Source organism: Rutilus rutilus (assembly GCF_951802725.1).
Source record: "Rutilus rutilus genome assembly, chromosome: 23".
Taxonomy (NCBI): Eukaryota; Metazoa; Chordata; class Actinopteri; order Cypriniformes; family Leuciscidae; genus Rutilus; species Rutilus rutilus.
This window is the reverse complement of record NC_140233.1, coordinates 1611225-1627623: the sequence shown is the minus strand read 5'-3', so window position 1 is coordinate 1627623 and position 16399 is coordinate 1611225.

The window sequence follows — 16399 nt, the reverse complement described above, 5'->3', positions numbered from 1 at the left end:
AACCAGCCGTGAGACAAACTAAACCAGTATAAACCAGCTGTGAGACAAAGTAAACCAGTATAAACCAGCTTTGAGACAAACTAAACCAGTATAAACCAGCTAAACCAGTATAAACCAGCTAAACCAGTATAAACCAGCCGTGAGACAATCTAAACCAGTATAAACCAGCCGTGAGACAAAGTGAACCATTACTATTGCTGCTTTAATTCACAAGTGTTTCTGAAGTTCAGAATCATCTCATCGGGGCGTTTTGTGAGTCACACTATGAAATAAAATTAACAGGGTTCATTTGACGAAAAGTCTTCAGGGACGTAAAATAACTTGTCAAGGCCGTTAGCAAATCAAAGTGAAATTAAAGTTGTCAGCGCTCTGAAATCAAGCCCTTTCTCTCAAGACATCCGCTTCATCTCTGATTTAATGAACATCTGAGACGCTCTGACATTCTCCACATCACTGACATTTCCCAGCGTATGATCGTTACACAACTGAGAGCCGGAGCCGGACGAGTCGAGAGAGAGAGAGTTACATCTCACTGGATCCTGTGATCGGCAGATAAAGGCCCGTTCACACCAACAACCACAACTTTCAGGATCTACATGGAAACTTATTTCCATCACGGAATAAATAAAACGTAGTTGGCGCTTTTTATCTCGCAATTTACCAGAATTGCAAGAAATAAACACTTAATTCTACGAAAAAAAGTCTGAATTCAATTCTGAGATGTAAACTGAGAATACAGAGAAAGTTAGAATTGCAAGATTTAAATTGCGAGGGAAATCGCAATTACTTTTCATAATTTAATTATTTTATTTCAAGGTAAAAAAAAAATATGAGAAAAAACAGAATTGCGAGATATAAACTTTAAGTTGCGCGAGATATATACAAATTCGGAGAAAAAAAGTCTGAATTGTGAGATATAAACTCACGACTGCAAGGAAAAAAGTCGCAACTTTTTTATTTTTTATTTTGTGGTGGAAACAAAAAAAAACACAGAATTACCAGAAAAAATGAATTGTGAAATGTAAACTCGCAATTGCAAGTTTATAACTATATATAAACACACAGTATATAAACACACAATCGTACAAACAAACAAAATCTGAACTGTAAAATAAAAAATTACAATTACCTTTTAAATTTTATTTTTAAGTTAAAAAAAGTTATAACTATTAAGTTTAATAATTCACTTTCAGAGCGAATCTTTTTTTTTTTTTTTTTGTTGATGAACGATAAAAATATTGACAGCCAATCAGAATCCATCCTGCTTTCAAAGCTCGAGTACTTAAAGCGACAGACGACATAATATAGTTATGGATGCTAATATAGTTATCGTTATCTTTACAGTTATCATTCTTCTGTCATGTCTGTGTCTCTCCTGAATGCAGTGAGATTAAACTCAGAGACTTCAGAGATATGGCCTCGGGTCAGGCTATGTCTTGTCCAGGTTTAGTTGATGATATCAGAGAGCTTGAAGAACATCAGCATCATCAGCGCGAGACAAACGAAGTTATGAACGGAGAGCACATCCGCAATTAATATATTCACAATCGAGTTATGACCGAGACACAAACATGTCTCTTCCTCTCAGACATGAAGTATTCAGACTCTCATCTCCAGATCGCGCTCAGGCTCTCTCCCATAAGGCTCTGCATCATGTTTATTTAAGCGATCTGTCAGATGCTCACTGAATATTCATGAGAGATGTAAGCGACCCGAATACCGCTCCACAAACCACACAGACCATCAGAACCGCCGCGACACGATCATAATGAACATCCGCTCTGCCTTGTATTGCTTACAGTGTCTGAAATGTCAGTGTAAAGAAGAATGTTTAGGCCTAAATTGCATATAAATTTTCATCCATCCAGTTGACAAATAACCTCAGTGTTAAACTGTCATTCGCACATCAACACAACAGGTCAGATTTACTAATGAACTGTGTTTTAAACACAATAACCACCTTTATATATTCATCATCAATAAACTAAATCTGTGTTAATCTGATTGTAACTGACTGAATATTGCTTGTTCCACAGCTAGTCATATTTTAACCATGTTCATGCTTTTATATTTGGCATGTTTGTGTGCCACTGTGCGTCGTCCCTGTGTGTGTAATAAGCAGAGTGTGTGTGTGTGTGTGTGTGTGTGTGTGTGTGTGTGTGTAATAAGCAGAGTTTGTGTGTGTGTAATAAGCAGAGTGTATGCGCGTTGTGGACCCGCCTATACCGCACATTACCGCACATTACCGCCTATAACGCGCTCTTTAAATAACCAAAAATATATGGCTCAGTCTATTTCTATTGCCTCAGAATAGTAACACGCAAACAATGCGCCAGAACACACCTCGTTCTCATCCAGAAGCCCATGGGCGCAAATGCATTTGCTATTTAAACAACGTGGCGTAGGACATGAAAATGATAACTGCGTCGGGCTGAAACTAGCAGAAAACACTTCGTCGCGCCTGGCGCTGCACTGCGGCGAGTGTAAGATAGGGCGCTTATTGTACAAAAGTCTTCACCCCCTCAATGAAAGTCTACAGGACATTGTAGGTTTGATCATGTGTTTAACAGAAATCGTACGTCGGATCAGCTAGAAAAGACACAGCATCTCGAGTCAGACCAGTCTGAAGGTCTGAGCCCAGTTTAGTTTGTTTATGATAAAAGTCTGTAATCCATTTCAACTATATAAATCTTGACTTTAGGGCTGAATATAGTGTGTGTGGAGATCTTATAAATGTTAGGAACACAATCTGCCCTCAGGCGTTTCACCTCAAACTGAAGTCTTGTCTCTGTTATTTACCCGGTTTATAAAGTGAGCGTGGAATAAAGCCTCTGACCTGCGAGAGAAACTATCATCAGAGAGCGTCTCTGGAGAAATCTGCACAGTTCACACACACACACACACACACACGTTCACTGTGTTTACTCCAGGAACATCTCATAATCTCACTGCGGTTTCATTTCTGACAGAGAGTTTGAGTTCCGTCGGGAACGGGAACATGTTTCCTCAGCGCTGGAACACTGACGGCTTCAGGAACTCGACGCTTGAGCGCTTCGTCTTCAAACACTCTCGCTGAACCCATGACCTCGAGACTGAGGAACACACACATCAGCTTCTTCCTCAGGGTTTCTGTCTCCATTTACAGCACAAACATCTCAACATTCTTACATCAACACACATTTACTGGAGAGGAACAACGACTGAAGATATTAAGCCTGAAAAATGTATCAAAATGAAGTGAGTTTGTGCTTAAAATAAGAACAGATATCAGCCGATGGAGGAAAACAAAAATTTTTCTTCAGTAATTTTGCTTCTTCTCCAGTAAATGTATCAACGATGTAAGAATGTTGAGATATTTGCTGGAAAACGAGACAGAAACACTGAGGAAGAACATGATATTGAGTGATGTCACTAATGATTCATTGTATCAAAATTTTGAATTGATTCTTTGAAGTGAACATGATTCAGTGAAGCGAATCAATTAACTACGACCACTAAAGTTTCAACCAGATATGCTAAATAATCACAATGTTGCTTAATCTTGCACTTACTGTGTGAATATTCATTTAATGCGATAACTTTTTCTGCTGAATGAACAGATTTGTTCTTTTGTCCAGAGGCTCATGGATCTGAAACTTTAATCATGCATTTAAACATTCATAAGCACACAATCTCTCTCTGAAAAACAGAGTAAAAGCTGATGAATCTTATGTGAAGAATCATTCTTGTGTTTCACAGTTTTCTTACTAATGCTCCTCTTGAATGGTCACGTGACTTTGCTGTTTGCAGAGGTCAAAGGTCAGTCGTGTCCGGAGGATAATTACACTAGCAAACGATCTGTCATATTGCAGAGATATATCTGGTTAACGATCTTGATCTTGATATCTGCCGGATCGTTTGCTCTCGATGACGAACGGCCAATTATTCCTGAAGTGCAGCGTGAACAATAACCACAGAGAGGACTGATGATCTGTGTTTGTTCATATTCATCCAGTGGATTCAGTGTTCAATACAAGCTCGTTTCATTTGATGAGAAATGAGTTCGGTTTGGGATTTCTGAGTTTGGGATCTTTGAGTTTGGGATCTCTGAGTTTGGGATCTCTGAGTTTGGGATCTCTGAGTTTGGGATCTCTGAGTTTGGGATCTCTGAGTTTGGGATCTCTGAGTTTGGGATCTTTGAGTTTGAGATCTCTGAGTTTGAGATCTCTGAGCAAATCAGAGAAATAATTGAAATCTCTTCTGAAGCTTCTGAGACGAGTGTGAGATGTTCTTCCTCAGTGTTTTACAGCACAGATATCTAAACGTTCTGAACCCTCATTTTGCATTCGGGTCGTCTTTGACCCAAAACAAGAAAAAAAAATCTTGATGTTTGAATGTTGAGATGTTTGTGCTGTAAACGAGACAGAAACACTGAGGAAGAACATCATGTTTTGCAATGTGTGTTTATTCTTTATTGGCCGAATGAAATGAAATAATTGATGCATTGATATTCATCAGAGGAGTGTATCGAAGCTCCTGCAGCTGTGTGTGTGTTTGAGTGTGTGTGTGTGTGTGTGTGTGTGTGTGTGTGTGTGTGTGTGTGTGTGTGTGTGTGCGTGTTTTTGAGGAGCGTTTGAGCTGGAGGTCAGAGGTCAAACACATATCGATCATCAGAGTAATGAACTAATGAACTACTGAGAGCTTAGAGAGAGTCTTTAATGAACAGCACACAAACAGAGAGAGAGACACTCTGTGTGTGTGTTGTGTGTGTGTGTGTGTGTGTGTGTGTGTGTGTGTGTGTGTGTGTGTGTAATAGCAGAGAGACACAGCATCAGTGTATCAGATGTTAGAGAGAGAGAACTGGAACTCTCTCCACTGATTCTCAACTTCTGTTCTCATATTTTCCCTCTTCATTTCTCCTCCGTCAGATGAAGATGTGTGAGATGTGTGAGATGTTTGTTCTCTGTTCTCCGTCAGACTCTGAATCTGTGTGTGTTTAAACACTGAAGTAAGAACACACACACTGTGATTCTTCGGCTCCCGGATGAGCTGATGGTTTTATTTGATCCATTTTGCTTTTATCCAAAGGAACATACACTCACCTAAAGGATTATTAGGAACACCTGTTCAATTTCTCATTAATGCAATTATCTAATCAACCAATCACATGGCAGTTGCTTCAATGCATTTAGGGGTGTGGTCCTGGTCAAGACAATCTCCTGAACTCCAAACTGAATGTCAGAATGGGAAAGAAAGGTGATTTAAGCAATTTTGAGCGTGGGATGGTTGTTGGTGCCAGACGGGCCGGTCTGAGTATTTCACAATCTGCTCAGTTACTGGGATTTTCACGCACAACCATTTCTAGGGTTTACAAAGAATGGTGTGAAAAGGGAAAAACATCCAGTATGCGGCAGTCCTGTGGGCGAAAATGTCTTGTTGATGCTAGAGGTCAGAGGAGAATGGGCCGACTGATTCAAGCTGATAGAAGAGCAACTTTGACTAAAATAACCACTCGTTACAACCGAGGTATGCAGCAAAGCATTTGTGAAGCCACAACACGCACAACCTTGAGGCGGATGGGCTACAACAGCAGAAGACCCCACCGGGTACCACTCATCTCCACTACAAATAGGAAAAAGAGGCTACAATTTGCACAAGCTCACCAAAATTGGACAGTTGAAGACTGGAAAAATGTTGCCTGGTCTGATGAGTCTCGATTTCTGTTGAGACATTCAGATGGTCGAGTCAGAATTTGGCGTAAACAGAATGAGAACATGGATCCATCATGCCTTGTTACCACTGTGCAGGCTGGTGGTGGTGGTGTAATGGTGTGGGGGATGTTTTCTTGGCACACTTTAGGCCCCTTAGTGCCAATTGGGCATGGTTTAAATGCCACAGCCTACCTGAGCATTGTTTCTGACCATGTCCATCCTTTATGACCACCATGTACCCATCCTCTGATGGCTACTTCCAGCAGGATAATGCACCATGTCACAAAGCTCGAATCATTTCAAATTGGTTTCTTGAACATGACAATGAGTTCACTGTACTAAAATGGCCCCCACAGTCACCAGATCTCAACCCAATAGAGCATCTTTGGGATGTGGTGGAACGGGAGCTTCGTGCCCTGGATGTGCATCCCACAAATCTCCATCAACTGCAAGATGCTATCCTATCAATATGGGCCAACATTTCTAAAGAATGCTTTCAGCACCTTGTTGAATCAATGCCACGTAGAATTAAGGCAGTTCTGAAGGCGAAAGGGGGTCAAACACAGTATTAGTATGGTGTTCCTAATATTTTATAAATTTTATTTATTTATTTATATTTATTTATTTTATTATGTTTTTATGTTTTTTAGCAACTTGTATTGCATTCAAGATTCTTCTCTTCTCTTCTCTTCTCTTCTCCTCTTTTCTCTTCTCTTCTCTTCTCTTCTCTTCTCTTCTCCTCTTTTCTCCGCAGACGTCACAGTTGACTGATGCTGATGCTAATGCTGATGCTGTATTTTAAGTGTATGCGGATGCTCCCATCATGCATTGCAGCGCCTCACACTGGGATGGGGTTTCGGCTTTAGGCAAATCTGCAGCTTTGTTATAATGCCATTTCAAATGATTTGATCAGGGTTCATCATTATCCAATAACGCAGCTAACGCCAGCTCGTGTGCGGCAGTGACGCCCCAGGACCGGCTGCGGGACGAGACCGGGATAACTGCATTTGCATATAGATTATGCGTGAGTGCTAAACCTGCGCAGATTCCTCGTACATGCTTCTGTCAGAACGGAGAAATCCTATAATTGGATGATGCCATGTTCCCTGTCAGGTCCTGTAGGATGTGGAGGACACATGGGAATATTCCCTGCGGCTCCAGAGGATCAGACTCGTTCTCATGACCCCATCAACAAAGTGGAGATGCATAACATGTAGACCAGTATCAGTCTGAGGCTTTAGCATAAGAGAAAATATGTGTTCTCTCTGTGGCATTTGCAGATTCATCCAGTAGCATGATTGCACTTTCAATACAAATAATAACATGTCAACAAAGAAGGATAAAAAAAAAAAACACTATTTTTTTATTAACCTTTATTATTTGATCTCCGTTTTACCACATCTTTTACAAATCTCTTCCTTAGATTCCAGTGTTCTCACATCACTGCTCTTTCAGACGCATGTTTCTATTTTATTTTAATGCATTTGGCTGATGCTTTTATCCAAAGTGACTTATATTGCATTACAATGTTATTTGTGACATTGTTATTTCGGTGGCATTGATAGTTTTAGTTTATTAGTTTTAGTTATTTTAGTACTTCAACTTAAACTAAACAAAAATGAGAAATGTTGCCTTGGCAACTAGCTGAAATTGTTTTTGTTATGACTTATGTTATTTCAGGGAATGTTTACTTTAGTAATAAAAAGTGTGTGTGTGTGTGTGGTTTGAGTTAACAATATTAAGTTGTGTTCTCCATTATGAAGTTCTCGCGTTAGACTCATGAACTGAACCAGTTAAAGCTCTCAGACTCTTCGAGACTCGTCATTATTCTGCAGTGGATCTGAGATGAACATCGAGGAATTGAAGCTTCAGCCCATCTCAGACATGAAGCTTTGCTCAGCTGTACTCGGGCCGTTCCTCAGGGTTTACTCTGTTGTTACCGCGGTAAAAGCTGTCTCAGTCAGGACACGTGTCTTTCCCTTCAGGCTCTTGTGCTTTAGGGCTTCACTGAGATCTGATGAACCTGTCGAGTTCCTTCACGGTTGAGCTTCAGAGACTGTGTGTTTGCACTCATTTCATTATACAGAGGCTATCGCGAACATGTGAGACTCAAAGGTTCAGGATTCGTTTTTGGTGTGAATTTCGCTGTTGTGTCTGTCTTTTGTAGTTCATAGATTAATGCAAAGCTCAATGAGCCAATGATGTGAATCAAAATGAGATTCGTGATTCCCACTTGAACTCATCAGTTTGAATCAATCTAATGATTCAACACACTTTAACACATTCAAATGCTTAAAATGTATTGGTTTTGTTTAATATCTTTATATTTAGTGTATAATCAGGACTAATACTGCTTTATCTTTCAAATCATCTTCAAAAGAATCATTAAGGAACCAGAATCGGAATCATGACCTTTCAGTTCTTTGTGATTCACTCAAACGCGACTCTTTCTTCAACCATTGAATCTTCCTTCTCGCGCATCAGCTTCTCTCTCTCTAATTTTCCTCTAATTTCTCATCAAAAACTCCTCACGTCTCTTTATCACTCGCTTTTAATGTTCCTGTTTGAGTCGTTATTAAAACCAGCCTGCGCTCGGCTCTCTGTCCTGACTCGACTGATTCCGGGTCAGTTTGTCGGTGTGTGTGAGCCACTGAAGTGTGTTAATGTGGTCATAACTCTGATGGATTTCCCTCATCCAGTTTTCTATCGCTGAAACAGACGTCTGTGAAATACGAAGCGATTATGTCAGAATTCCTCCATTCCTGATGGATTTTCAAGGCCGTTCGAGTCGATTGAAGAATCGCTCCAGCTCAGAGAAAGACTCATTCATCCGTCGTTTGCTGACTCGCATTTCTTCTCTGATATGAGTCAAATTCATCTTCATATTGCAGCGTTCGAGCTCCAGTATTTCAGAGGTTTGTGGAGACTGTTATCCTGAAGTCTGTCTTTATCGATGCTTTGAGCGCTTGATGATTATCTAATGCACTGATAAAAGTGATTCTGTGGTGAAGTAAATGCTACAGAAAAAACTAATGTCATCTCTACATGAAAAAGGTAGTTTAGACAAGAATTAAACAAAAATTAAGTAGATCCTATATTAGTACTTAACTCAAGCATGTAGAAATATAAAATTAAGTAAAAACTTTTCTAATAGCCTACTGGTGTTCCCATCATGCATGAATAATTAATAAGGTTGATTTTCACTGTTTTCCAGCTGTATTTACACCGTTTTATCATTACTTTTGCTGTTAGGTTTGGTAACTTGCCATTTTGTGACATCTGGATTCATTTTCTACTCAAAATACACATTCATAAACGATCTTTCGAATGTTAGCGTTATTATTTATTGTGTGCCAAGTATTGCGGTCTCTGTGTTCATGTTACATCTATTAGTAGATACAGTGTGGAATACAATATCTATTGTATTATTTACTAAGATGTTTCAAAATAAAGCATACACTTTAAAAGTGTGGTTAAATTCGATATTATATTAGTAAAAAGTTATTTTGTTATATTAACTTAACTTATTTAAGTAGATGTTACTTCATTTTATTTATGAAATTAAATAAATTAAATATATTTAAGTAAAATTAACTTAATTAAATATAATGTCAAATGAATGGTAAATTCAATAGTAAGTAGATTTCACTTGATAATAACAGGTAAGTTGTACAGAGCAGTAATAAATGTTCTTAAAATGTGTTTTGAGGATTTTATCAAGTAAATCCTACAAGTAATTTTTTATAGCGTGATTAAACTGCTCTGTTTTCATGGTTTTAGGAGTCCATCTTACGCAGGTTTACGTGATATTTTATATTCTTGCGTCTGTTCCTGTAAATCATGTGTTTTTGATGTTTACTGAGATTAGTTTGGTTCAGTGTGAGAGTCTCAATAGACGTTTGATTCTCCTCTGAAAGTTGTTCCTGATTTCGTATGGTAATTCCTGATTGTGTGGAGATTCGGAACCTGTTCCCGCTGAGATCGAACGCATTAGACACGGCGAGTGAGATCCTGCAGGAGTGACATTTCTGTTCTGCCGGATTAATAATGGAAAAAGATTACAGACACCTCGAAGGGACAAACAAGACAAAACACAGGAAGGTTATTAAAAGAGCGACGACATGTCAAATAACGGCACAGAGACAGCTGGGAATAACATATCAATATTTGATGGGCCTCCGTCAAAGTGTGCATGAACAGCCTGGCACGCTTAACGTGTGTGTGTGTGTGTGTGTGTGTGTTAGGCATACGTAACCTGTTTTAATGAGCTGTGTTATGATGGCCTCCCATGGAGAATATGAGCATGAGTATTGATCTATGATTCAGGAGCCTGTAACATCTCTCTCTCTGTCACAGGGAAGACTGAAGGATCTGATCTGACAGACGGAGGAGATGATCGAGACAATAACATCAGGATGAGGAGAATCTCCTCCGTCAGCGCTTTTATATACGCCACACATGCTGGAAAACATGTACGACCCATTTACTGCACGATTGGGCAGGTTAACCCGCAACACCGGGCGAATAGTGTGTTTACAGCATGAGTAAAGTGTAAATGCTGCACAACTTTGTTGAAAAAAGGTGGTTATAGCTGGTCTACCAACTGGTCTAGGTTTATGGGAACATTTGGGACCAGCAAACCATCTTAGACTGGTTTAGGTTTATGTCGTCGGCCCAGATCCGGCCCTGCTGTCTGGGAAATCAGTCCAAGACGGTTTGCTGGTCTCAGATGTGACCAAAAACCATAATACAGACCAGTAATCGAGCTGGTAGACCAACATATCATTTTATGTAACATAATATTTTCCAGATGTTTGGGTTTGCATAGCTGGTATCTCATTAAACATTAAAACACAAGACACTTTCACAAAACTTGATGACAAACACACAACTTAAACCAGTCTAAGATGGTTTGCTGGTCCCAAATGAGCCCAAAAACCATAAAAACTGTCCAGACCAGCTAACCACATTAGGCTGGTTTAAGATGGGTTTTAAACATTAACACAACACATATGAGAACATACAACATTTAGTTGTGTTTTTGTCGCTCAGGAATGGTTTAATTACTGGTTAAACTGTTGTTCTCATATGTTTTGTGTGATATAAAGTGAGCAATTGTAACTTGCACACAATTTTGTTGTAAAACCAGCTTAATCCAGCCTAATGTGGGTAACTGGTCTGGCAGAATACACAGGTCAGGTTTGATGTTTTGTTTGGACTGGGAAGAGATATATTTGTGTTTAGTTTATTCATCAGGATACAGTTAAAACTGTCAGAATGTTTTCACATGTGTTGTGTTTGTTTCAAAGCACGAAACACAGAAATGTGTTTTCTGACATGAAAGCGGATCCAGAGACATCTCCTCCTCTATTGCTGCGCTCGAGGCGTTTGACCCGGTTTAATCTCACCGCTCGTGAACAGCCTCCGCTGCGAGCAGACCTGAAGCTGTCAGTAACTAGCATGATAACGTGTTTGTGTTCATGTTCCCGTGGGGTTTCCACACACTCTGAGATATAACCTCTAGAAAAGCACCGCATGCAAATGACCGCTGACGTCCAGCAGAACAGCAGAGCTCAGGAGGTCAGCAGATCTGTGTGTGTGTGTGTGTGTTCATAAACGCCGCCGCGTGATTTGACTGTAATATTTTCAGTGTGATCCCTCTGTACGCCTTGATCTGACTAACCGTTGCCTTAAAGCTTTATTTTCATTCATACTTTTTTGATAGTGGCTTACTCTCCGTTTGAACAAAACCAATATTTACATTTCTTAGTGGAACAAACCGACCGAAATTTAAATCTCGTAATGGAACAAAAGCGACCGATATTTAAATATTTGAATCTCGTAATGGAACAAAAGCGACCGACATTTAAATATTTAAATCTCTTAATGGAACATAAGCGACCGACATTTAAATCTCGTAATGGTACAAAAGCGACCGACATTTAAATATTTAAATCTCGTAATGGCACAAAAGCGACCGACATTTAAATATTTAAATCTCTTAATGGAACATAAGCGACCGACATTTAAATCTCGTAATGGTACAAAAGCGACCGACATTTAAATATTTAAATCTCGTAATGGCACAAAAGCGACCGACATTTAAATATTTAAATCTCGTAATGGCACAAAAGCGACCGACATTTAAATCTCGTAATGGAATCTAAGCGACCGACATTTAAATCTCGTAATGGAACAAAAGCGACCAACATTAAAATATTTAAATCTCTTAATGGAACATAAGCGACCGACATTTAAATATCGTAATGGTACAAAAGCGACCGACATTTAAATATTTAAATCTCGCAATGGCACAAAAGCGACCGACATTTAAATATTTAAATCTCGTAATGGCACAAAAGCGACCGACATTTAAATATTTAAATCTCGTAATGGCACAAAAGCGACCGACATTTAAATCTCGTAATGGAATCTAAGCGACCGACATTTAAATCTCGTAATGGAACAAAAGCGACTGATATTTAAATATTTAAATCTCGTAATGGCACAAAAGCGACCGACATTTAAATATTTAAATCTCGTAATGGCACAAAAGCGACCGACATTTAAATCTCGTAATGGAATCTAAGCGACCGACATTTAAATCTCGTAATGGCACAAAAGCGACCGACATTTAAATCTCGTAATGGAATCTAAGCGACCGACATTTGAATCTCGTAATGGAACAAAAGCGACCGATATTTAAATATTTAAATCTCGCAATGGAACAAAAGCGACCGACATTTAAATGTCGTAATGGAACATAAGTGACCGACATTTAAATATTTAAATCTTGTAATGGAACAGAAGCGACCGACATTTAAATGTCGTAATGGAACATAAGTGACCGACATTTAAATATTTAAATCTCGTAATGGAACATAAGTGACCGACATTTAAATATTTAAATCTTGTAATGGAACAAAAGTGATTGACATTTAAATCTCTTAACGGATCAAAGAGATCAAAGACCAAAAGAGATGCGTTAACGAACCGACATTTAAATCTCTAAATGGAACTAAACTGACCGATACAAAACTACAATATCTAGATCTAAATCATTTTATCATCCAGCACTAAATCTATGAAATGGCTCTGTGGTAAAGTACCAGGGAATTATAGACATAACAGTGTGATTTACTTTGAAGCTGTATGTAAATCGTATGTATTGTGAAAATTGCTATAGAAAAACATTTGACTGTATATTTTGTGTTTTGCTCAGGATTTCTGAGGACGCCTGTCCACGTGAGAGACGTATCTGCATCACGATACCATGAGTAAAATATCATGTTTATGATGCTTTGTGTGTAAGAGAGGCCTGAGGAGAAATGCATCTCTGTCATGAATGACAATAGAGACGGAAATGAGAGGAACGAAACAGCATTACAGATCCCAGATCAGTCATAACACATGAAGAACATCTGAGCTTCGGTAACTCTCCTGCTCAATATTCTCATGAAAGGAAAGGAAATGAAATAATAAAACAGATCAGTTGTATTGCAGAGAGATAAAAAAGAGAAAATGTGAACAATACTTCCATAAAAATAATAATAATGTTATATAAGAATTAAAAGGAGCCTTCTTTGCAGACGCAGACAGTGATAATAACTGCATATGAATGTCCAGATCATGCTGATATTATCACAGCATGTTTCATCACTCTTTACTTTCACTGCATGGAGAAACATCAATGAAAGTGGATGTTCATGTTTAATATTCTGCTAAACATCTGTCTTTGTGTTCGACAGAAGAGAGAAAGTCACACGGGTTTGCAGCGACACGAGGGCGAGTCAATTTCATTTTCAGGGAAATTATTCCTTTAATGAGATTAATACAGTGTGTGACCCATCTGCTCGTTCATCTATGTTCAGATCATGGAGTTTTGGGCTTTTATGGTCCGTAAAGAAGTATTAAATGTTTCAGTTTGAGTTCAGTATACAGTTGAATTTATGACATACTAAGTTAAAATGATGAGATAAAAAGTCAAAATTATGAAAAAAAAATCAATTTATGACATAAAAAGTCTAAATTATGACAAAAAGTCGAAACTGAGATATGTAATTATGAAAATAAAATTCTAAGTTGACAAAAAGTCAAAACTATGAGGTAAAAAGTCTTTTTAATCTCAAAATTATGACTCAGAATTTTTACTTTTTGTCTCATATTTGTTACCTTTTGTCAACTTAGAATTTTTATTGTCAAAATTATGATTTTGTTACAATTTCGGCATATCTAAGTTTCAACTTTTTATGTCATAACTTCACTTTTTTTAAATCATAATTTCAACTTTTTTAATCTCTTAGTTTTGCCTTTGTCAGCTTACAAACTGACATATTTTGTCAATTATGATTTTGTTACAATTTCGGCAACTTTTTGTTGAAAATGAATCATAGTTTCGACTTCTTAATCTCTTAATCATCACTGTCATGTCATAATTTTGCTTCATTTTCATTATGTCGTGTTATAGATTATGATTTACTTCATGATTGTTTTCTCTGATGTGGCAGAGATGGGCTTCCGTAGGAAAGCGCTGGTTAGTGAGACTGAGTTAGTTTGATTTGCAGTGAGAGTTATGAACATTAATACTCATGTGCTGTTTTCCTGAGCTCACACTGAGAGTGTAATTATGGTAAATCAGTAAAGTGTTTACCTCGGTACAGGGTTTAGATGTGATGAGATCATTCTATCACTTAGTGAAATGACTTTAATCCTGTAGAGAGACAAACGTTCACCATCCTTCTGCCTCATTTACATGCTTTAATATCCAGAGGATCTCTGTGAGCGCGAGCGCAGCGTGCTGTGGGCTGAATACATCACTCTCTAATGTATTAGAGCATTAGAACCCAGAGCTGATAATGCTGAACACAAACCTTCAGTTTACAGACACACACGTTCCTCATGCGTTCCCATGATGATCCCAGCACACCTGCAGTTCTCCTGGGAAACTCAGAGCAAGGGCTGTCTGCTTCTCACGGGCCTGTTGTGGTCCTCCATGCTACTTTAATTTCACTTTTTTTTTTTTTCATTGAACTGTCTTTGTATGAAAAAGAGCATTTTGCTGAACATCTGTTAGTATGGAAGCCCATTTGTGCCATACACAAAAACAAAAATGCTTTTGTTAATCAGAATTAGGACATAAAGAGTCGAAATCATGAGATGAAAAGTCAAAATTATGAATCAGAAACGTATTATAATTAATTATAATTTAAGTTATAATTTCAACTAAGTCAAAATTGACATATAAAGTTGAAATTGATAAAAGGTGGAAATTATGACAAAAGGTCGTAATTGTGACGTTACAATTTTGACAAAAGTTGTAATTATGACTCCTAAATATGACAGAAAGTCATAATTTCACATTTTTATCTCACAATTTAAACTATTTAACCTTGTAATTAATATACTTAGTATGTCATAATTTTGATTTGTCATAATTGATTTTCTGTAATAATTTCCATTTTTTACATAATAATTTTGTCCTTTCATAATTTACTTTTTGTCATAATTAGAATTTTTTGTCATAATTTCCACTTTTTGTCATATTTTGACTCATATTTATGACTAATAATTTCCACTTTTCAGTAATATTTTCCACTTTTTATGTCGTAATTTGACTTATGTCATAATTATAACTATGTAACAATGTTCATATTTTTATGTAGTAATTTCACTTTTTGTCACAATTTCATAATTTTGACATATATAATTTTTATGACTTTGTAATAATTTAACAATTTCCACTTTTTATGTAAGAATTTTATCTTTTTATATCATAATTTTCTCTTATGTAATAATTTCCATTTTTTACATCATAATTTTTTACTTTCAAAATTAACTTTTTGTCATAATTAGAATTTTTTTGTCACAATTTCCACATTTTGTCATAATTTTGACTCATTTATGACTATGTGATAATTTCCACTTTTCAGTAATATTTTCCACTTTTTGTCGTAATTTGACTTATGTCATAATTATAACTATGTAACAATGTTCATATTTTTATGTAGTAATTTCACGTTTTATGTTACAATTTCATCATTTTGACTTATATGTAATAATTTTCATCATAATTATGACTATGTAATAATTTAATAATTTAACATAAGAATTGTATCTTTTTATATCATAATTTTCACTTTTTATGTAAGAATTTTCTCTTTTTATATAATATTTTTCATTTATATGTACTAATTTCCACTTTTTATGTGAGTTTGTATATGACTTCCAAAGCATCTTTTTCTTGTGTTCTGTTGTGAAAACAGCGAGAGAGAGAGAACATGATGACAGATTCTTCACTTTTGTATGAACTCTTGATGTGAAACAGCTGCTGTATTGGTTTATGTAGTCCATTAATCTGTGCTCAGAGCTCCAGATAATACATCTAGATGTTCCTGTGCTTGGCTTGATGAAGACATCAGATAATCTGCCAAGATAATGTGGCGTCCGGCCTCACGGAGAGCCATTAACACACACTTCAATTAGCATATCAAAGATCATCTGCTCCATAAATATATGAAGTGACATCGCCGGACTCATTATACAGACAGGCCTATTAAAGATGCGAGTCTCCTCCACAGTGTGTAATGAGCGGAGCTGTGTGCGCTCCGGAGCCCTAAAGGTTATGGATGAGGCGGCGTGATGGACTGAGGATGAGGTGAGCTCGAGTGGCGTTATCTGGATGATATTTCTGATGCTGGTGACGAATGCCA